The sequence below is a fragment of the Pseudophryne corroboree genome, chromosome 10, assembly GCF_028390025.1.
Source record: "Pseudophryne corroboree isolate aPseCor3 chromosome 10, aPseCor3.hap2, whole genome shotgun sequence".
NCBI lineage: Eukaryota > Metazoa > Chordata > Amphibia > Anura > Myobatrachidae > Pseudophryne > Pseudophryne corroboree.
The window spans coordinates 140,846,125-140,868,538 of record NC_086453.1 but is presented as its reverse complement, the minus strand read 5'-3'; the positions used below and the strand labels follow the sequence as shown (position 1 = coordinate 140,868,538).

Sequence of the window (22,414 nt, the reverse complement as noted above, 5' to 3'; positions counted from 1 at the left end):
CTTGTGCTGCCGGCTACCACTGCGCCGCCTGACACACTGCATAACAAGCAGCGGCGCCGGCAGCACAGGGATGGGAGCCCCGCTGTTAGATCGTGTGACTCACTGTGTGAGAGCACGGAACAGCAGCAGGGGAAGTCCCTGTAACTCACAGTCTCACTGTGGTACCGACCGAGCCTCAGTCTCCTCCCTGATCTTAGCAACAGGGTCAGAAGAGCATGTGCCGAGCTGTGATTGGAGGAGCTCGGCACATGCTGATTAGAAGAGCTCCTGATTGGCAGAGCGGTCACATGCTCCTCTGACCCCTGCTGGAACACGGAGTGAGGAGGATCTCACAGACTCAGAGAAAGCACCTGGGCATGTTATATGAGGAAAGGGAAGTCTCTCTCTAAAGGTTGCTTCTTATACAGGTTTGCAGGCAGTCTGTGTCTTGTTGGCTGAATTTAGAGGGGACTCCGGGGGCATGAGAAAAGACTGGGAATGCAGAGGGAAGTGTGAGATAGAGGGGCTGGGGGAATCAGGAACTTTGAGGGTGCAAATAAAGGAAACTGAGGAAAGAGATAAGGGGGTCAAGGTCAGTGCAGCTGGAAAGGCAGAGGAGTAGGGAAACCCTTAACTAGGTCAGAGGCTACACATCAGAGTGTGCCCTGTAGAAGGTGCACAGCTGTGCATTACAGTGTCAGCTCCCAGAGAGACTTTACAGTGCATTACAGAAGTATGCAGTACTTAATACCGTGTGCTGTAATGTGAATTTCGGCTCATTCAGTGTGCTGTAATGTGAATTTCGGCTCATTCAGTGTGCTAGAATGTGAATTTCGGCTCATTCGGTGTGCTATAATGTTAATTTCGGCTCATACCGTGTGCTACAATGTGAATTTCGGCTCATTCAGTGTGCTACAATGTGAATTTCGGCTCACTCAGTGTGCTAGAATGTGAATTTCGGCTCTTTCAGCGTGCTAGAATGTGAATCTCAGCTCATTCAGTGTGCTATAATGTGAATTTCGGCTCATACCGTGTGCTACAAGGTGAATTTTGTCTCATTCAGTGTGCTACAATGTGAATTTCGGCTCATTCAGTGTGCTATAATGTGAATTTCGGCTCGGCTCATACCGTGTGCTATAATGTGAATTTCGGCTCATTCAGTGTGCTAGAATGTGAATTTCGGCACATACCGTGTGCTAGAATTTGAATTTCGGCTCATTCAGTGTGCTAGAATGTGAATTTTGGCTCATACCGTGTGCTACAATGTGAATTTCGGCTCATACCATGTGCTACAAGGTGAATTTTGGCTCATTCAGTGTGCTACAATGTGAATTTCGGCTCATTCATTGTGCTATAATGTGAATTTCGGCTCATACCGTGTGCTATAATGTGAATTTCGGCTCATTCAGCGTGCTAGAATGTGAATTTCGGCTCATACCGTGTGCTATAATGTGAATTTCAGCTCATTCAGTGTGCTAGAATGTGAATTTCGGCTCATTCAGCGTGCTAGAATGTGAATTTTGTCTCATTCCATGTGCTATAATGTGAATTTCTGCTCATACCGTGTGCTATAATGTGAATTTCGGCTCATTCAGTGTGCTATAATGTGAATTTCGGCTCATTCAGTGTGCTACAATGTGAATTTCGTCTCATTCGTTGTGCTATAATGTGAATTTCGGCTCATTCAGTGTGCTACAATGTGAATTTCGGCTCATTCAGTGTGCTACAATGTGAATTTCGGCTCATTCAGCATGCTAGAATGTGAATTTCGTCTCATTCAGCGTGCTAGAATGTGAATTTCCGGCTCATTCAGTGTGCTAGAATGTGAATTTCGGCTTATACCGTGTGCTATAATGTGAATTTCGGCTCATTCAGTGTGCTATAATGTGAATTTCAGCTCATTCATTGTGCTAGAATGTGAATTTCAGCTCATTCAGTGTGCTAGAATGTGAATTTTGGTTCATTCAGCGTGCTAGAATGTGAATTTCGGCTCATACCATGTGCTATAATGTGAATTTCTGCTCATACCGTGTGCTATAATGTGAATTTCGGCTCATTCAGTGTGCTATAATGTGAATTTCGTCTCATTCGGTGTGCTTTAATGTGAATTTTGGCTCATACCGTGTGCTATAATGTGAATTTCTGCTCATACCGTGTGCTATAATGTGCATTTCGGCTCCTACCGTGTGCTACAATGTGAAAGGGGCACCAGTACTAGATAGTATAAGGGATATTACTACACTGAAGGACACGCCCCCTGTTGAGTGGCCACGCCCCCTTTTCCGGATCGCGACGGCTGTCTCTTCTTCATAGTTGTATTACGGGGAGGAGGTGTGGCTATGGTCTCAGCATGTCCCAGCCTGGCCACGCCTCCTCCAAGTAATGCATCTGTGAAGGAGAGACAGCCGGCGGTGGCTAGGACACAACTGAAGATAGGAGGACACAGCACCCTGCGGTAGCAGACTGTTTTTAAAGGAGATGCTGCCCGCGTGGATCTGGAGGTAAGTGCTCATCCGCACAGCGGTGGGCGGCTAAAAAGGAAGAGGAGGCCGGCACCATAGGGGCGCCAAAATACTTTTTTTCTACGCCCCCCCCAACCTAAAAACATTCCAGCGTCCCTGCATCTCACTGAAGGGGATCTAGCAAATCATCTCATTATTCTGCCTTAACTCTGTCCAAAGTGACATTCACTAACTAAACATAGCTAAAAAGCTGTCTAGGCTGAAAAAAAACACATTATATTGTGTCAAGGAGATATAGTTGGCTAAGAAAGCATAGTACCCTGCCTCCTAAATAGACGGACTTACCGGTACAACAGTGCATAGACTATCATTATTAAGCATTTGCCAGCGGTTTATTTGTAGTTCCCCGACACATATGGCTCAGTGGGGGATCCCACCCCCCATTTCAGCAAGGCCACACACCCTTATTTGCAGATTCATCACTTTGCTAGTGGCATTCCCCCCCCCCCCCACCCCCCATAATTGCCACTAGCAAAGTGATGAATCTGCAAAAAAGGGTGTGTGGCCTTGCTGAAATGGGCTTGGCTTTGCATAAAGGGGTGTGGTATTGCAGGAAAAGACTACCTTATACCCCAGTTTTGCAACCTGCACTCCCAGATGTTGGCCACCACAGGAAAAAAAATAATCCTGATTCATGCCCCTTACATTATTTGTCATTTTTCCTCCTTATAGTAAGGCCCAGTATACACTGTGCCACATATTGCAATGGCCCTTAGACATTATGCCACACACAATAATGCCCATGACACAATATGCCACACACCATAATGCCCCGACACATTATGCCACACACCGTAATGCCTGTGACACATTATGCCACTCATCGCAATACCAGTTATACATTATGCTACACAGTGCAATGCACTTGATACATTATAGCACATACAATGCCTGTGACACATTATGACACACACCGCAATGTCCGTGATACATTATGCCACACACTGCAATGTCCGTAATACATTATGCCACACACTGCAATGCCCGTTATATATTATGCCACACACTGCAATACCCCAGAGACATTATACCACATACCGCAATACCTGTGATATAGTATACCACACACCGTAATGCCTGTGATACATTATGCCACACACCGAAATACCCATTACACATTAAGCCCTACAGTAAGGCTTCTAATTACTTTTAAATTACCTACTCGTTGCCAGGCGTTTCATGCTCTTGGTTCCATGCATGGTGCCAGGGGTTTTCATGCTCAGGGTGTCATGCTCGTTGCCAGGGGTTTCATGCACTAGGTGTTATGCTTGTTGCCAGAGGTATCATGTGCTGGGTTTCAAACTTGTTGCCAGGGGGTAATATTCATTGCCAGGGGTTTCATGCACTGGGTGTCATGCTCGTTGGTAGGGGGTAATGCTTGTTGCCAGGGATTTCATGAGCTAGGTGTTGTGCTTGGTACCAGGGGGTAATGCTTGTTGCTAGGGCAGTGCTGCCAGTGCCACATATGCCCCTAGTGCCAAATATGCCCCCCAGTGCGAGATACACATATGCCCCCAGTGCCAGCTACACATATAGCCCCAGTGCCAAATATGCCACCCCAGTGCCAGGTACACATATACCCCCAGTGCCAAATATGCCACCCCAGTGCCAGGTACACATATACCCCCAGTGCCAGTTACACACCCTCCCCAGGCTACCCCGCTGCTGTCAGTTTTGGGAAGGAGCCGGAGGGCACAGCACACGCCTCTCCTGGCTGTGTCCGTCCTGTATGTGTCTCCAGCGGCGTGTCTGTCACATGAAGTGTCGGTTCATGAGCCAATGAGAGCTCACGGACCGGTCCGCGAGCTCTGATTTGCTCACGAACCAACACTTCATTTAACAGGCACGCCACCGGAGACACAGGAGGGACACACAGTAGAGGCACGCGCTGTGCCCTCCGGCTCCTTCCCAAAACTCACAGCAACAATCAGTGGCGGCGGCAACCCCGCAGTCCTGCGCCTCCAAGCCACTGCAGTGGCTGCGGGGGCAGTAGTTACGCCACCGATATAGCTGGCTGTCATCTCATCTTATTTCCGAGTAAAGGAAACCTTCCATATGAAATATAGTCATCTAAATTTGATCCAAATGATTGAGGTTAGGTCACTCTCAGCACCTAAGGAGTGATAGCACCATACAGTCTAACAGGATTAATTACTGTTATCGTCAGGCAGCTGCATATAATTTACCTCAGGAAAGATCCTTACTACCGAGTACTTCAGCTAGTGACTAATTTAATTTGGATTTGTTCAGCAGCAAGTAATATAGAGTAACAGCATGCTCCTGTCAACACTGATAGTGAACTTCATATAGGAACTGAGGGGGTAATTCCAAGTTGATCGCAGCAGGATTTTTGATAGCAATTGGGCAAAACCATGTGCACTGCAGGGGAGGCAGATATAACATTTGCAGAGAGAGATAGATTTGGGTGTGGTGAGTTCAATCTGCAATCTAAATTGCAGTGTAAAAATAAAGCAGCCAGTATTTACCCTGAACAGAAACAAAATAACCCACCCAAATCTAACTCTCTCTGCAAATGTTATATCTGCCTCCCCTGCAGTGCACATGGGGGGTCATTCCGAGTTGTTCGCTCTGTATTTTTTTCTTGCAACGGAGCGATTAGTCGCTAATGCGCATGCGCAATGTCCACAGTGCGACTGCGCCAAGTAAATTTGCTATGCAGTTAGGAATTTTACTCACGGCATTACAAGGTTTTTTCTTCGTTCTGGTGATCGGAGTGTGATTGACAGGAAGTGGGTGTTTCTGGGCGGAAACTGGCCGTTTTATGGGAGTGTGTGAAAAAACGCTACCGTTTCTGGGAAAAACGCAGGAGTGGCTGGAGAAACGTAGGAGTGTCTGGGCGAACGCTGGGTGTGTTTGTGACGTCAAACCAGGAACGACAAGCACTGAACTGATCGCAGATGCCGAGTTAGTCTGGAGCTACTCAGAAACTGCTAAGAAGTGTCTATTCGCAATTCTGCTAATCTTTCGTTCGCAATTTTGATATGCTAAGATTCACTCCCAGTAGGCGACGGCTTAGCGTGTGCAAAGCTGCTAAAAGCAGCTTGCGAGCGAACAACTCGGAATGACCCCCATGGTTTTGGCCAACTGCTAAAAAATTTCCTGCTGCGATCAACTTGGAATTGCCCCCTGAGTTAGGAGTATTTCTCATTATATATATCACTGCTGCTGCTGCTATTAATTAACAAAGACTTCATGTGCACCAACAATATGGCCATTAGAAACTGTGCAGTATAGACTCTAAAAGAGGGGTAATCTTAATTGGTACCAATTTAAAAAGAGATATAAAGGTATCTATTGGCAGTGCTTGCTGTATATAGTATTGTTGATGTAGAAGTTGCCAATAGCAAGTGTATCTACTTGGGGGGTCATTCCGACTTGTTCGCTCGTTGCTAATTTTCGCTATACTGCGATTAGTCGCTTACTGCGCAAGGTTAGTAGAGCGCATGCACTTAGTTATTTTACACAAAAGTTAGGTATTTTACTCACGGCATAACGAAGCTTTTTCATCGCTGTGGTGATCGTAGTGTGATTGACAGGAAGTGGGTGTTTCTGGGCGGAAACTGGCCGTTTTATGGGAGTGTGCGGAAAAACGCAGGCGTTTGAGTTCCAAAAGCGGGAGTGTCTGGAGAAACGGGGGAGTGGCTGGCCGAACGCTGGGTGTGTTTGTGACGTCAAACCAGGAACGAAAAGGACTGAGCTGGTCGCAATGGCTGAGTAAGTCTGGAGCTACTCAGAAACTGCGGGGTAATCGTTACGAGAAAATTAGTGAAGCTTTCGTTCGCAATTCTGCTATGCTAAGATACACTCCCAGTAGGCGGCGGCTTAGCGTGTGCAATGCTGCTAAAAGCAGCTAGCGAGCGAACAACTCGGAATCACCCCCTTGGTACGATTTTATGATAGTTATTTTGTTGCATGTAACTTAAAAGCATTTTGCTTCCTCAGGAAAGAGACTACTGAAGCTACCAGCCGCTGTGAAATAAAAATATTTTGTGTCATTGCTGTGTAATTAACTGTTGAAAGATACCATTGTATTCTTTGCTATTAGAATTGATGTTACAGATAGTAGCGGGTAACTGTTGTTAGTTCGACACAACGTAGGTCGGCACTCATTAGGTCGACCACTGAAGGTCGGCCATGCCATTAGGTCACCATGCATTAGGTCGACATGGCCATTAGGTTGACATGTACTAGGTAGACAGGTCAAAAGGTCGACAGGAGGTTTTTTTTTTAAATATCTTCATTTTTTGGGATTTTTTCATACTTAACGATCCACGTGGACTACAATTGGAATGGTATGCCCGAAGCATAGCAAGCAAAGTCAGCCATGCGAGGGGACACGGTGCACTAATTGGGGTTCCCCATCACTTTACAGAGAAAACAACACCAAAAACAGCCAAAAACCTCATGTCGACCTTTTGACCTGTCGACTTAGTACATGTTGACCTAACGCCCATGTCGACCTAATGCACATCGACCTAATGGCAATGTCGACCTTCAGTGGTCGACCTAATGAGTGTTGACCTAAGTTGGGTTGACTCAACGACCCATACCCATAGTAGCTGTTTAGTGAATAAAGTGGAGTGTTCATTTAAAGTAATCCAATTATTGTCTGGAGTGTATTAGTAAGACTCACCTCTCTGCAAAGACCAGGACAACTGAAAGCAAAGGTACGACTGTTCCACTATACAGTATACTTACTATTCCACGCTCAGGTGCTTTCAGGGTTATTCTGAGCAGCAGTTGAATTGCTGACTTTTGTCACTCACAACTCTTGGTTATACAGTCACTGTTGCCATAAACATGTGTGAGTGCGACACACAAATTTTGCAGTTATGTGTAACAAAGCAAAAGGTTGCAAACAGAACCCCATTATTGCTTTCATGTAAAATGTGCTCTGTGGATGGACTATGTGTTAAATGTTACACACCTCCTGGTATATCAGCTACTCCTGTACCTATGCAGGAACCTCCTTGGGCTTCTTTTACACAGTTATTGGGTACCCTGGTGGACAGACTTACACCAGTCATGGGTGCCTCTATACCAATACCATCCCCAGATACAAAGCCACCCTGGGTGGAAACTCTGGCAAGTTCAGTTCAAAATCTGGCACAGACATCTATAGCTATTCAAAAGATGTTGCCATGGAACAAACAGCATTCTAGATTAACTATAAATACTACGTCTTCCTGTCAGTCCACTATTACATCAGACTCAATCTGTGGAGGAAGGGGAAGATAATATTCTCCCTATCACAGATTCATGTGTAGCAGAGGAGGAGGCTTCTATTACTGTGTAGATGTACCAGCATTAATACATGCAATTAAACAAATCCTTCAGTTATATGAAGATGAACCTGCGGCTGTTGCTAGGAAAACTGATGTATTTAAATGACAGAAAATAATCAAATCAGAATTTCTACATTCTGACCATCTGATGGAAATAGACAGGAACCATGGAACACCCCTGGTAAAAAGTTTTCTCTGTCTAAACATCTCTCATCTTGCTATCTTATCCCTGCAGGGATTGTGCAAGGTGGGAGACTACTCCTCCAGTGTATTCTCATATCACACGTTTGGTAAAGACATCTACTTTACCTGTCACTACCATTAAAGGAACCCACAGATAGAAGCATTGAAAATTGAGTCAAGTTGATCTTTTCACTGGCAGGGTGCTGTAAACAGGCCTACAGTGACAGCCTCGTGGGCAGCAAAAGCTATTGAATCTTGGTTACAGGCAATACAGGAGGAAATGCCATGAGATATATCAGAAGAGTGCAGAATCTATTTGGATTATATCAAGAAAGCGACTTCTTACATTGGTGAAGCACTATCTGATTTTGGTGTGTTGGCGGCAATTATCTGGTTACGCTCTAGGAAAGAAGATTCCAAGAAAATTCTGGAAGTACTACTGGAAGATGTTCTGTTTGGAGAAGAACTAAACAAAATAGTGGCATCCTTAGTGGCTGCCAAAACAGTTTTTTCTCCCTTCAGCTACACCACGGCCTAAGAGCTCTAATTTTCATACCTTTCATTCACAAGGAAAAGCAAAAGGACAAGTGTTTTCCTAGACAATAAAATGCCTCAAGGTCTACTAAGCCCAAGACTAAGGAGCCATGGGCAGCAATGCAACCCCCAGCAAAACCTGACAAACCAACATCCTGACGGGCCTCCCCCTGGGGGACCTCAGGGGCCGACATCTTCACTTCGCACAAGTCTGGATCAAGACCACTTCAGACATATGGGTGCAAGAGGTAGTTTTTCACGGATATGCCAAGTATGTCCCACTCAGCAGTTTGTCGCACGAGTCTTACATCAGACACAGAAAAAATTCTGACACTACAAAAAGTGGTTCAATCACTCCTCCAATCAGAAGTAATAATGTCAGTTCTTCAGGTTCAAAAAGGAAGGGGCTATTATGCGACCCTGTTCCTTGTACCAGAGCTGAATGGTACATACTGTATATCTTAACAGATTTGTGAACGTTTTCAAGTTTTGCATGGAAAACCTATGCTCCATAGTTCTGGTATTAGAGCCTGGGAATTTAATGGTGTCATTGGACATACAAGATGCATATCTGCATGTACCTATTGCTCTTTCATATCAACAATACCTGAGGTTTGCGATACTAAACCAACACTATCAGTTCCAGGTGCTGCCATTTGGCCTAGCTACAGCACCCAGAATATTTACAAAAGTCATGGAAGCACACCTGCGTCATCAGGGAGTCAGGATACTTCCTTACCTGGCTGACATACTGCTACTTTCCAAATCAAAGGAGGTATTGCACAGCCAACAAAGACAATGATAGCCTTCCTACAAAGTCATGGATGGCTTATCAACTGGAAAAAGGCCTCACTCATACAATCCAAAAGAAGGTGCATTTGGGAGCCCTGATAGACTCCCAAAATAAGATTGTTTCTACCAATTAGCAAAAAATCTAAACCGAGAGACAAAATACATCAGTTCCTTCACCATCCTCAGATGTTAATTCACTCTGCCATGCAAGTCCTCGGCATGATGGTATCTGTATTTGACATGGTAGAATTTGCCCAATTTCACTTTTGGCCTTTACAAAAGTTGATTCTGGCCAAGTGGAATGACCAGTCTCATTAGATCAAACTGCAGATAATAACTCTGACTCTGGAGATTTGCCTATCATTAACTTGGTGGATTCACAGCAATCACCTAGACAGGGGTTGCTCATTTTGGATCCCAAATTGGGTGCTTCTCATTACAGATGCCAGCCTTTGCAGTTTGGGAGCTGTAACCGGGCAACACTCATTTCAAGGGAAATGGAGCCTGACAGAGTCTCAGTTTTAATTAATGTACTGGAAATGAGGGCAGTATACAAAGCATTGACACTGGCACCCAGTATACTCCTAAGCAGGCCTGTGCAAATTCAATCTGACAACGCCAGGCCCACAACAGTGGCATATATCAATCTCCAAGGTGGCACTTGAAGCAAAATGGCAATACAAGAGGCAAAATACTAAAGTGGGCCGAACGTCATCTTCCGGCCATATCAGCAGTATTCACACCAGGCCTCCTCAACTGGTAAGCAGACTTCCTCAGTCGTCAGGTTGTGCACAAGGGTGAATGGGCTCTCCATCCAGAAGTGTTCCAACTATTGGTGGACAGGTGGATCTGGTGGCCTCACATCACAACCACAAAGTCCCAGTATACGGATCAAGGTCATGGGATCTTCAAGTGGCATTCGTTGACACTCTAGCAGTACAAAGGACCTTTCATTTACCATACTTATTTTCTCCAATATCCCTTCTGCCAAGGGTAATAAGGAAATTCAAACAAGAAGAAGAAAACCTCATTCTGATAGCCCCAGCGTGGCCCAGACGGCATTGGTTCCCCTACCAACAGAGCCTCTCAGTAGGGCAACCCCTTCAACTTCCTCAGCAACATGACCTTCTATTTCAAATGCTGTGTCTACACCCGGATCTGAAACAGCTGTCTTTGACAGCATACCTCTGAATCATCCATTTTAAGAGCAAAAGGATTTTCAACCTCTATAATTCAAATGATGCTTAAGACATGGAAGCCTGCTTTAGCGCATATATATAATATGTTAGGCATACCTATTTCACATGGGGCGCTTCTAAGCGCTATGATGCAACTATGTTTAAAGTATTAAGAATACTTGCTTTTCTTCAAAGAGGTGTAAATCTAGGATTACGCCTTGCTTCTCTGAAAGTACATATGTTTCTTTATCAGTATGTTTTCAGCGGAAAATTGCTACACTTCCTGATATACTTAACTTTTTTTCATGGTGTCATCCGTGTACAACCTCCATATGTCCCACCGGTCGCTACATTGGATCTTTCTGTAGTATTGGATGCACTTCAAGAGACCCCTTTTCAACCTTTATAATCAGTGGACCTCAAATGGTTGACGGCTAAGAAATTATTTTTGTTAGCTATTGCATTTGCCAGGAGGGTGTTGGACTTAGGAGCTCTCTCCTGTCGTCCACCTTTCCTGATTTTTCATCATAATGGGCCAGTTCTACGGACTAGGCCTGGTCACCTTCCTGAAGTGGTCTCCAGGTTCCACCTATATCAAAAAATTGTAGTCCCAACGTTTGTCTCATGAGATCTTTCATCAAAAGGAATGGTCTTGGGATGTAGTACCTGCCTTATATATCTACATAGACCAAACCAGTCCTATCAGAAGATCCAACTCTCTATTCATACCTTATGGATTTCACAAGCGTGGCTGGCCAGCTAACAGATGCTGGCAGCTGGATTAGAATGGTTGTTGCACAAGCATACAATCAAGTTGATTTGCCTGTCCTAACATAAATTTCTGCCCATTCTACTAGATCTGTAGGACCCTTATGGACGGTATGCCGTGGGTTGTCTCCTGAGCAAATAGTAAAGCTGCTACATGTTCTTCCATTCACACATTTCTAAAATTCTACTCATTTGATACCTTTGTATCACAGGATGCTTTCTTAGGAAGCAGGATTCTGTTATCCTCTCAGGCGTGTCCCATCCCTTAAAAATGCTGCTTTAGGACATCGCCGATGTTCTCCCTGTGGAAACCTATAAAACCCGAAGAAGAAAACTAGAGTTATGGTAGACTTACCTTTGTTATCTCTCTTTCTTCGAGTTTCAGAGGGTCCACAGGGCGCCCACCCTGATGCACGTGGCCTCTCTGGGTTTTTGTGGCATTAGTCACTGGTTCGCCTGTCTTTGAGAATGTGTTCTTATGTGTAAAATATCTTTCTTCTCTCCTATCCACTTCCTGCTTTGGGCTTGTTAATAAAACTAACCTGCCTGAGCATGGAGGTGGGGTTATAGGGGAGAGGAGCAGAGCATTCTGTGAAGCCTGAAAGCTTAACTGTTTGGTGTCCAGACCCTCATCCACCACCTACATCCCTGATGTTCTCCCTGTGGGCCCTATGAACCTGAAAGAAAGAGTGTTAACAAAGGTAAGTCTACCATAACTCTTGTTTTCTAGCATATGATTGGCAGCAGTAGCAGCAGAAAGCATGTACAGCCCAGTGCCGGTCATACAGCTTCTGCAGCTTTCATCTTTGTGACATTGGGGTGACCTAAGTAGAGCAGTGAGAGAATGCCACAGAGAATAGAAGCAGAGGGAAAACAGAAAAGGTATGTAAATTAAGACAACTTGTTAAAGAGATTGGTTCGGGATTGGATTGCTGGAGACAAACAAGGGGACGATATTTGATGGCTGGAGACACACAAAGGTGATAGACTTGATGGCTGGAGACACAAGATGGGTGTTGACTTGATGGCTGGGGCACACAAGGGGGGAGATATATAATGGCTGGAGACCTAAGTGGGAGAGATTTGATGGCTGGAGGCACTGACACCCTCTGTCTTCCCAGTCACCCACTGTCATGAAGCCACACCCATTCAGTGATGCGTCACCCACCTCTTGGTGTGTGCACACCTTTGTACATTAAGAGGCACGCTCTGAAATGTTTGAGGGGGGAGGCATTATTTTCCACAACTAACTTTTGCAATTAAACAATCATGGAACACAGTAGGAATATTGAAGAAATAAAACAAATCAAAAAAATGAAGATTTGATTAATATATAACCTGCAGATAAAGAAATTATAAATAGAAATATCCAACCCCCCCCCCCCCACAAAAAAACGCGTTTCACTGATAGCTTGCAGAACCGCAATGCAATCCCATTATTTAGTACCATACATTGCAGCAACTCTCAGGGTGAGAATGCCACCCCAAGGAGCCCGTTGCTATGAAGAGGCTGCTGCACCAGCCAGGCACTAATGATTAGTCAGGCTGACTAATTAATTATAGTATGCTGGCAGCCGCGGGCCGTAATGAAGAGTGAGAAGGAGGCAGTCTAGCCAGCGAAGAGGGCCCCACACCTCTGGTTATCTCTCCCTGGGTGCCACCTCTCTGAGTAAGTTCTCTCCTCCTGCAGTTGCCCTGGTACATCATGAAAGGTCTTTAGCTTTCAAAGTAGATGACCGAATCCAATGGTCTGGCTAGCCCTGCTTTACAACATCCTCCCTAATGTTGGGAGGTATGCCTTTGTTGGTGTTGGGAAGGGGGTGGGGGGAGGCCCAAAGCATATTGTTGCACCTGGGCCCCCACTTGCTAGTTCTGCCACTGTGTCATCCAGTAGATATGTTGCCATCTTGGCAGCATCACACACTTGTTACCTTCTGTAATCACTGTCTATATAACTATAAGCAGAATTAAAAAAACTACAACCAAATCTTATGGACGTAATTGTAGGTGAGTATACAGAGTAATCTAATAGCTTATTACTTAATACATAAAAGTTTAAAAAAAAAGTTGCTAAAGTTTGCTTAAGGCAGTATGTGTGTTTAAAAGTACCTTTTATAATGGTTCAGTAAAATATTAACTTACAGTTTGAAATTTTCTTACATGTCAGCTTGCTGCCATAGTTTATGTTGTTTGCCTACAGTATGTCATGATCAATGGTGTATTTATAATGGGTGCAGTGTGTGTGGTTCACACGGGCCGCTGGGTTCCAGGGGGGCCCACACCGCACACCCTGTACCCGTTTCTTTCAATACTTACCCAGAGTCCTGCGTCACAGCAGCTGCGCTGTAGATATCCCAGGAAAATTACCATTTCCTTGGTGTTTTATGCATGCGCATTTTCCAGGGATAATAATGATTTTCCTGGTGTTTTGTGCATGTGCAGTAGGAAAATCACTGGGAAAATGCGCACTAGACTCTGGGAAAGTGCTAGGTTCCCTAGTGGGGATATGATCATTAGGTCAACACCACTTAGGTCGACAGTCTTTATGTCGACCACTATTGGTTGACATGCATTAGGTCGACAGGGTCATTAGGTCAACATGTACTAGGTCAACAGTTCAAAAAGGTTGACATGAGTTTTTAACATATTTGTTTAAATTTTTGGACTTTTTCATACTTTACAATCCATGTGGACTACAATTGGGAATGGTAACCTGTGCCGAGCGCAGCGAGACACCTTGCCCGAAGCATGGTGAGCGATGCGAGCCATGTGAGGGGACACGGTGCACTAATTGGGGTTCCCCGTCACTTTATGAAGAAAACGACACCAAAAATAGTTAAAAAATCTCATGCCGACCTTTAGAGCTGTCGACCTAGTACATGTCGACCTAATGACCATGTCGACCCAATGACCCTGTCGACCTAATGCATGTCAACCAGTAGTGGTCGACCTAATGACTGTCAATCTAATGACTGTCGACCCAATGACCTATACCCCCACTAGTGACCCTAATGCCCATATTCAAGAGCGCTGCCGGATACAGAAGGGGAACCCTAGAAGGAGATACATGCCTCCTCCTCTCTGAAGACACCTCTGGTCATGATCTTAATTATTAATATGTAAACACATATCTACCAACAGTTTTTTCCACTTATGTTCCAAAAATGAAGAAATTGACATTAAGTATTTAGCAAATTCAATCCAGGTTATTATGTGGAAAATTCACTAATGACATTTACCGTTGTTTCAATACAATGAATGTGGAAATTGGCATATGTTACTGCTTCTTATTTGGTCAGTAGTGCATTTCATTATGGATGCCCACTTCCCAGTCTTTGATAATAATTTGCACCTAAACTTGTGATTATTTAGAAAAATATGCACAGCAGAAATATTAAAAATGGCCTTTAAAGTTCAAGCTAATTACACTATATAAACTCCCCCAGCATTATATTTAACTATTACTATTGTGTGTTTTTACTATATAGGTCATAGTTCATTTCCGTCAAAAATATTAACTAAGCTACTGAGTGCATCTTTGCACAAATTTAGAGAAAAGGTGTGATTTCCAGTACAAGATACTTAAACCTATACTTAAACAGGTTGAGGCAGTGGATAGCAGGGGTAGGCAGTGGGTGGCAGAGGAAAGCAGTGGGCAACAAAGAAAGGTAGGGGATGACAGTAATGCATTGGGTGATGGAGAGGCAGTGGGTGACAGGTACAGGTTGACGGAGAGGCAGTGGGTAACTGGAGAGGCAGTGCGTGACATGGAGAGGTAGAGGCAGAGGGTGATGCAGTAGGTAATAGGGAGAGCCAGTGAGTGACTGGAGAGGCAGTAGGTGAAAGGTAGAGGTAGTAGGTGATGGGAAGGCAATGGGTGACCGAGGAAGGCAGTGCATGACAGGCAGAGGAAGAGAGTGACCGGTAGAGGCAGTGGGTGACATGGAGAAATTGAGGGTGACATGGAGAAATTGAGGGTGACATGGAGAAATTGAGGGCGACAGGGAGAGACAGTGGGTGACAGATGGTAATGGTAGGCAGGGCCGGTTCTACACCTTGCGACGCCCAGTGCGAAAGTTTCCACTGCCCCCCTTCCCCAGCGGCAAAACAGTTAGTTCACGAAAAATAGGGCGTGGCTTCATAGGGGAGGGGCGTGGCCACAGTTATGCCCCCAGTAGCTGTGCCCCCACATTTGCCCCAAGTAGTTGTGTCCCCCAGTTGATTTGCCCCCTGTAGCTGTGCCTCCAGTAGCTGTGCCCTCCTGTAGATTTGCCCTAAGTAGCTGTGCCCTCAGTTAATTTGCCCCCAGTAGCTGGTCCCCCTGTAGCAGTGCCCCCTGTAGCAGTGCCCCTTGTAGCTGTGCCCCCAGTTAATTTGCCCCCAGTAGCTGGTCCCCCTGTAGCAGTGCCCCCTGTAGTTGTGTCCCCTGTAGCAGTGCCCCAGTAGCTGTGCCCCTTGTAGTTGTGCCCCCAGTAGCTGTTCCCCCTGTAGCAGTGCCCCCTGTAGTAGTGCCCCCAGTAGATGTGATCCTTGTAGCTGTGCCCCCAGTAGCTGTTCCCCCTGTAGCAGTGCCCCCAGTATGTGCCCCCTGTACATCTGCCCCATGTAGTAGTGCCCTCAGTATGTGTCCCCTGTAGTAGCGACGCTTTCAAACCCTAAAAGAAAAAAAACAATACTTACCAGCCTCGCTCCTGCTTCCGGACCGCTGCTGCTGCTGTCCTCCGTCTCTGGCTCCTCTCTATGGGAGAGACGTCATGACGTCTCTCCCATAGCAGCGCCGCACTGACACTTAGGGTCAATTTTGACCTCTAGCGTCAGTCAACGACGCCGGCTGCAGCGGGCGCACACCGCGCTCGCTGCAGCCGGGGGCGGGGAGGGAGGATTAGTAGCGGCTCTTGTCACGGCGGCGCCCTCAGGGTAGCGGCGCCTCGGGCAAAAAGCCTGCTTGCCCGTGGCAAGAGCCGCTACTGATGGTAGGAGACAGTGGCTGACGGGTTAACAGTAGAAGGCAGTGGCTAACAGGGGGACCCAGTGGGTTTCTGGGGAAGCAGGCTGTTGTGAGGCAGTGTGTGTGTGTGTGTGTGTGTGTGTGTGTGTGTGTGTGTATATATATATATATATATATATATATATATATATATATACTGCTCAAAAAAATAAAGGGAACACATCCTAGATCTGAATGAATGAAATATTCTTATTAAATACTTTGTTCTTAACATAGTTGAATGTGCTGACAACAAAATCACACAAAAATTATCAATGGAAATCAAATTTATTAACCCATGGAGGTCTGGATTTGGAGTCACCCTCAAAATTAAAGTGGAAAAACACACTACAGGCTGATCCAACTTTGATGTAATGTCCTTAAAACAAATCAAAATGAGGCTCAGTAGTGTGTGTGGCCTCCTCGTGCCTGTTTGACCTTCCTACAACGCCTGGGCATGCTTCTGATGAGGTGGCGGATGGTATCCTGAGGGATCTCCTCCCAGACCTGGACTAAAGCATCCGCCAACTCCTGGACAGTCTGTGGTGCAACGTGGCATTGGTGGATGGAGCGAGACATGATGTCCCAGATGTGCTCAATTGGAATCAGGTCTGAGGAACGGGCGAGCCAGTCCATAGCATCAATGCCTTCGTCTTGCAGGAACTGCTGACACACTCCAGCCACATGAGGTCTAGCATTGTCTTGCATTAGGAGGAACCCAGGGCCAACCGCACCAGCATATGGTCTCACAAGGGGTCTGAGGATCTCATCTCGGTACCTAATGGCAGTCAGGCTACCTCTGGCGAGCACATGGAGGGCTGTGCGGCCCCTCAAAGAAATGCCACCCCACACCATTACTGACCCACTGCCAAACCGGTCATGCTGGAGGATGTTGCAGGCAGCAGAACGTTCTCCTTGGCATCTCCAGACTCTGTCACGTCTGTCACGTGCTCAGTGAGAACCTGCTTTCATCTGTGAAGAGCACAGGGCACCAGTGGCGAATTTGCCAATCTTGGTGTTCTCTGGCAAACACCAAACGTCCTGCACGGTGTTGGGCTGTAAGCACAACCCCCACCTGTGGGCATCGTGCCCTCATACCACCCTCATGGAGTCTGCTTCTGATCGTTTGAGTAGACACATGCACATTTGTGGCTTGCTGGAGGTCATTTTGCAGGGCTCCGGCACTGCTACTCCTGTTCCTCCTTGCACAAAGGCGGAAGTAGTGGTCCTGCTGCCTGGTTGTTGTCCTCCTACGGCCTCCTCCACATCTCCTGATGTACTGGCCTGTCTCCTGGTAGCGCCTCCGTGCTCTGGACACTACGCTGACAGACACAGCAAACCATCTTGCCACAGCTCGCATTGATGTGCAATCCTGAATGAGCTGCACTACCTGAGCCACTTGTGTGGGTTGTAGGGAGGTCATACAGGCACGTGGAGGCCACACACACTACTGAGCCTCATTTTGACTTGTTTTAAGGACATTACATCAAAGTTGGATCAGCCTGTAGTGTGTTTTTCCACTTTAATTTTGAGGGTGACTCCAAATCCAGACCTCCATGGGTTAATAAATTTGATTTCCATTGATAATTTTTGTGTGATTTTGTTGTCAGCACATTCAACTATGTAAAGAACAAAGTATTTAATAAGAATATTTCATTCATTCAGATCTAGGATGTGTTATTTTAGTGTTCCCTTTATTTTTTTGAGCAGTGTGTATATATATATATAAAAGGTCCCGCACTCACATCTTATAAAAAGTCTTACATGGTGCACTACAACTGGTTATATACACTCAGTGCAGTCCGATATTATGTAGTTCCAAAGGAGGTAGGCACTCACCAAAGTTCAAACAGGTGCTAGTTTAATTTAATTAATTAAAATTTACAAGGTCTTGCAGGGTATTTGTGACATTTCGGTCATATCATGACCTTTCTCAAGCATACCAGTCTAGCAGAGACATTCAAGGTACTTTAAATGTGATACATCAGGATGCATCTTGTATAAAGGCTTTCCACAAGATTTTGGAGTGTTTCTATGGCAATTTGTGCCCATTCATTCTGTAGAGCATTTATAAGGTCAGGCACTGATGTTGGACCAGAAAGCCTGGCATGCAATCTCCATACCAGTTCATCCAAAAGCTGCTCGATGGGGTTGAAGTCAGGGCTTCGCACGGGCCAGTCAAGTTCTTCCAACCTGAACTCATCAAACCATGGCCAATATTTACTAATATTCGTGTTTGTGTCGGATTGTGTAGTGTTTAAACTCGTCTTGTATCGGGTGCATTTTCATGCAACTTTTTGAAACTATATACGCCAAGTTACGAAGCAGTCGACTTTACGGTTTTCGTGTTTTCCGATGTCGATGCCAGTCGGGTTTTTTTGGACCACTCTCGGCCGTCATTGTCATTTGCGTACGTCTTTTGGTTGTTTTTACCGGTATTTTTTCTAAGTTAAACGCGGCAGGGTTTTTTTAAGACCTCGGACGCATTTTCACTTTTAGTTTCGATTTTCATCCCCGTTCGTGATTGGTTGTGTTTCAGATGGTAGGAGTGTCTGTGCGCAACCATATAAATACGCCCCAAACCGTCCGCACCTCGTGGGTTTAGTTAGTGGTGAGGAGGAGGGAGGTTGTGCTGTGGAGGTAGGTGAATTAGTGGTTTGGTGAGGAGTGTTGGTATCGATTTCTGAGTGTGGTATTGTGTTTGCAAGTCGTCTTGTCATTCTTGTAGTCTTGTTTTTTGTGGTTTTGTCTCATTTTTGGTCCAAGTTATTTTTCTTTATAGTCCCTTGTCAGTGTTTGTGTGTGTGTGTGTGTGTGTGTGTGTGTGTGTGTGTGTGTGTGTGTGTGTGTGTGGGTGTGTGTGTGTGAGTTGTGTAGTGGTAGTGGAGGAGTGTGTTGTTTGTCTTTTTTTTCCCTGTGTTAAGTGTTTAGACACACAATTATGTGTGACTCAGAGGTGGGTGAGGTGGAGGGTGTGAGTGAGGGGGAGGAGGTCGGTCAGGTGGAGGAGGTGAGTGTTAGTGAGGTTAGTGAGGTGGAGGAGGTGGGTGAGGTTGCTGCAGCAGCCTCAAGTGACAGTAATAGTGACAGTCAGACAGCTCCGCAGCCACGCACCACTACTAAGACTGGGCGGAATGTAAAGTTTAGTTTTGCTGAAAATGTGGCATTGGTGCGTGAGCTGATGAAGTATCAGCGGCAGCTATTTGGGCCTGAGTCTGCCAAGGTGCCAACACGGAGGAAGACGGTGTTGTGGGCGAAAGTTGTTGCTGCTGTCAATAGTGAGGGGGTGGTCAAGCGGACGGAGGACACGTGCCGCAAACGGTACTATGACATAAAGCGACGTGTCAAGTCCAAAATGGCCAAGGAGGCGAAGTCGGCTCGAAAAAACGGTGGTGGGCAGCCCTATATTGCAAGATATCTGGAGTATGAGGAGCCCATGCGGAGTGTAATACCTCCTGAAGTAGTCTCTGCAACCCATGTCCTGGATTCAGATAGGCCCAGGAAGAATGGTGAGCATGTGTGAGAATGGTGAGCATTAACATTCTATGGGGTATATTTACTAAGCCCCCGATTTTGACCGAGATGGTGTTTTTTCTTCAAAGTGTCATCTCGGGAATTTACTAAACTCAAATCACGGCAGTGATGAGGGCATTCGTATTTTTATTACGGCTGTGTTGTAAAAATACGAATGAATACACCATCGGTCAAACGCGGCTGTTTAGGTATAGAACTCGGTCATTTACTATGCATTCGTATTTGAAATCTCTACCGAGAAAGAGCATTTGCGCTCGTAAAAAAATACAATTCGTAAAAAAACACGGGGAAAAAGTAGACCTGCTTTTGAGAAGCGTGTTTACATGTGTTCCGACTTCATCATTAATCACACCAGCATTTTTGGCCCTTTAAAAGGTGGGCCAGCACATTTGCCAAATCAATCACTCTGAAATGGCTGCTGCCGTGTGTAGCAGTGAATTTGGTTTTGCTGTGGGATTCCTGAGACTGCTCCATGAGGCTACAAGAAACCAGGGCCAGGAAACTGAACATGGTCAGCAGGATGTACAGGTGCCGCGGAGGCTGCGCAGGCCTCGGTTTTTAGGGGGCGTTTGAACTCAAACGCATTGGCCGATGGCCAGGTCCTACAGATGTTCAGGCTAAATAGGACCAACATTTTCCGTCTGTATGACCTAGTCAAACTGGACCTAGACCCTGAGACAGCACGCTCTCGCTCTGTCTCAGGCCTGCACAAACTCCTGGCTGTGTTGCACTTTATGGCTACTGGCAGCTTTCAGGCTGTGACAGGCGATGTAATAGGGATCTCACAGCCCACCTTTTCAAAATATTTAAATCAGGTGAGGCAAACCATACATACTCCTCTATGCCCCATTTCTGTATTGTGTAATGTGAATTTATAACAGTATATTTGAACAAAGTGCTTAAGACACTCACCTTATATGTTTGACTGTACATTCAGGTTTTGGATGCATTTGAACCACACATAGATGCCTCTATCTGCTTCCGTACCCAGGAGTCTCAGTGGCATGCAGTCAGGGTAGCTTTCTATGAGATTGCTGGCATGCCAAATGTGCTGGGTGCCATAGATTGCACACACGTTGAGCTGAGACCACCTAGGGGCAGGCAATATATTTATATAAATAGACATTTTGGCCAATCAACTAATGTCCAGGTGGTTTGTGATGCAAAACTCAAAATTATGAGTGTTGTTGCGGGTTACCCTGGCGGCTGCCATGACTCCTTCATCCTCAGTCAGTCATCCCTCTTTGATAAATTTGAGGCTGGAGAAATGCCAGATGGCTGGATGCTGGGTATGTACCAAGTATTTGTGTTTAATTTTGTGCTTACCTCAACCTGCATATTATGTTAGCACTGTGTTTGTGCATCAATGTTTTACAATGCTGCTAATCTCTGTTTTTCAGGTGATGGGGGTTATGGCTGCTACTCTTGGCTTCTGACTCCATTGTCCGCCCCTGATTTCCCTGCTGAACACAATTACAATCATGCACATAAGTCTACGCGGAATGTGATAGAACAATGTTTTGGTGTACTGAAATCAAGGTTTCGGTGTCTGGATAAGTCTGCCGGGCTTTTGTTGTATAGTCCCTTAAAGGTGACTAGGATTGTGTTCTGCTGCTGTTTTCTTCATAACATGTGTTTGCAGCAACATCTGCCAGATGATGATGATGATGATGATGATGAAAACAGTCAGCAAGCAGAGGAGTTAGAAACATCTGGCGACACTGTGAGTACAGATATAGGGAGGCAGGTAAGGCAAGACCTGATTTTGTCACATTTTAGTGGTAAGTAAATTTGCCTGTGTGCTTTGTATGAACAATTAAGGCACACCAATGTTTTTTCTGTAGTAATGTGGCTCTTGCTCCCTCTTGAGCTAGTCAGCTGAGTGTTGTTTATTTGCTTGATATGTGTTTATGTCTAACTGTTGGGTATCAGTTACTTAGCTAATTGTATAGCGGTTTTGGTAAGTAATTATGTGTTTATAATGTTCAAAGTTTTTTTAACACATTTAAAGGTAATGTTTGCCACAATACCACATAATAATTTAGTATGCACTAACAACCATTATTGTTTAGCCTATTGTTTGTGTTTGTTGTGTGTCGACTTTCTTCTAAAGCTGTGTTTCAAATGTTACCTCATTAGCACAACATAATGGACATTTAGTATTGTGTGCCAATTAGCCATACATACATTGACTAACACCAACCTTACAAAATTGATGACACATAATTATGGCTGTGATGTGGTAAACGTTCATGTTAGTAATGATGTTTGAATATTCAGAACACATGTGAGTGTTAACTCTAAGAAATTTCCTCTTACACTGACAGTTTTTTGCACATAACACATTGCACATCAATCACTTTTTACATTTATTACTGTACAACATGTGTTTTCATTACAAATAACTGCTATTGTGTAGACCTAGTTTTGTCAACAATGTGTATCCAGCTGCAGGGTGGACTATTTCTTAGGCTGTTCTTTGGTGGCTGACGTGGGTTTGGTTTGGGCAGTGGAGCGGGTTCGGCTGGATCTTTGAACTGGTGATGAAATTGGGGTCTGTGTAGGTGTGTTGGTCCCTGAGCTGGAACCTTGTTGGTGTTGTGCCAACAAATTAATATTTTGACTGAGGTT

At 45.2% G+C, this 22,414-nt stretch overlaps 1 long non-coding RNA gene across 1 annotated transcript in view; it reads left to right on the top strand.

Moving 5' to 3' along the window:
• The first annotated feature begins 275 nt into the window (after nt 1-275).
• The window catches only part of LOC134966244 (uncharacterized), a 66,304-nt gene continuing 44,165 nt past the window's right edge, over nt 276-22,414 (top strand). Inside the window, exon 1 of the long non-coding RNA XR_010188609.1 lies at nt 276-407. This is a non-coding gene — a long non-coding RNA (uncharacterized LOC134966244). The remainder of the gene's footprint in view (nt 408-22,414) is intronic.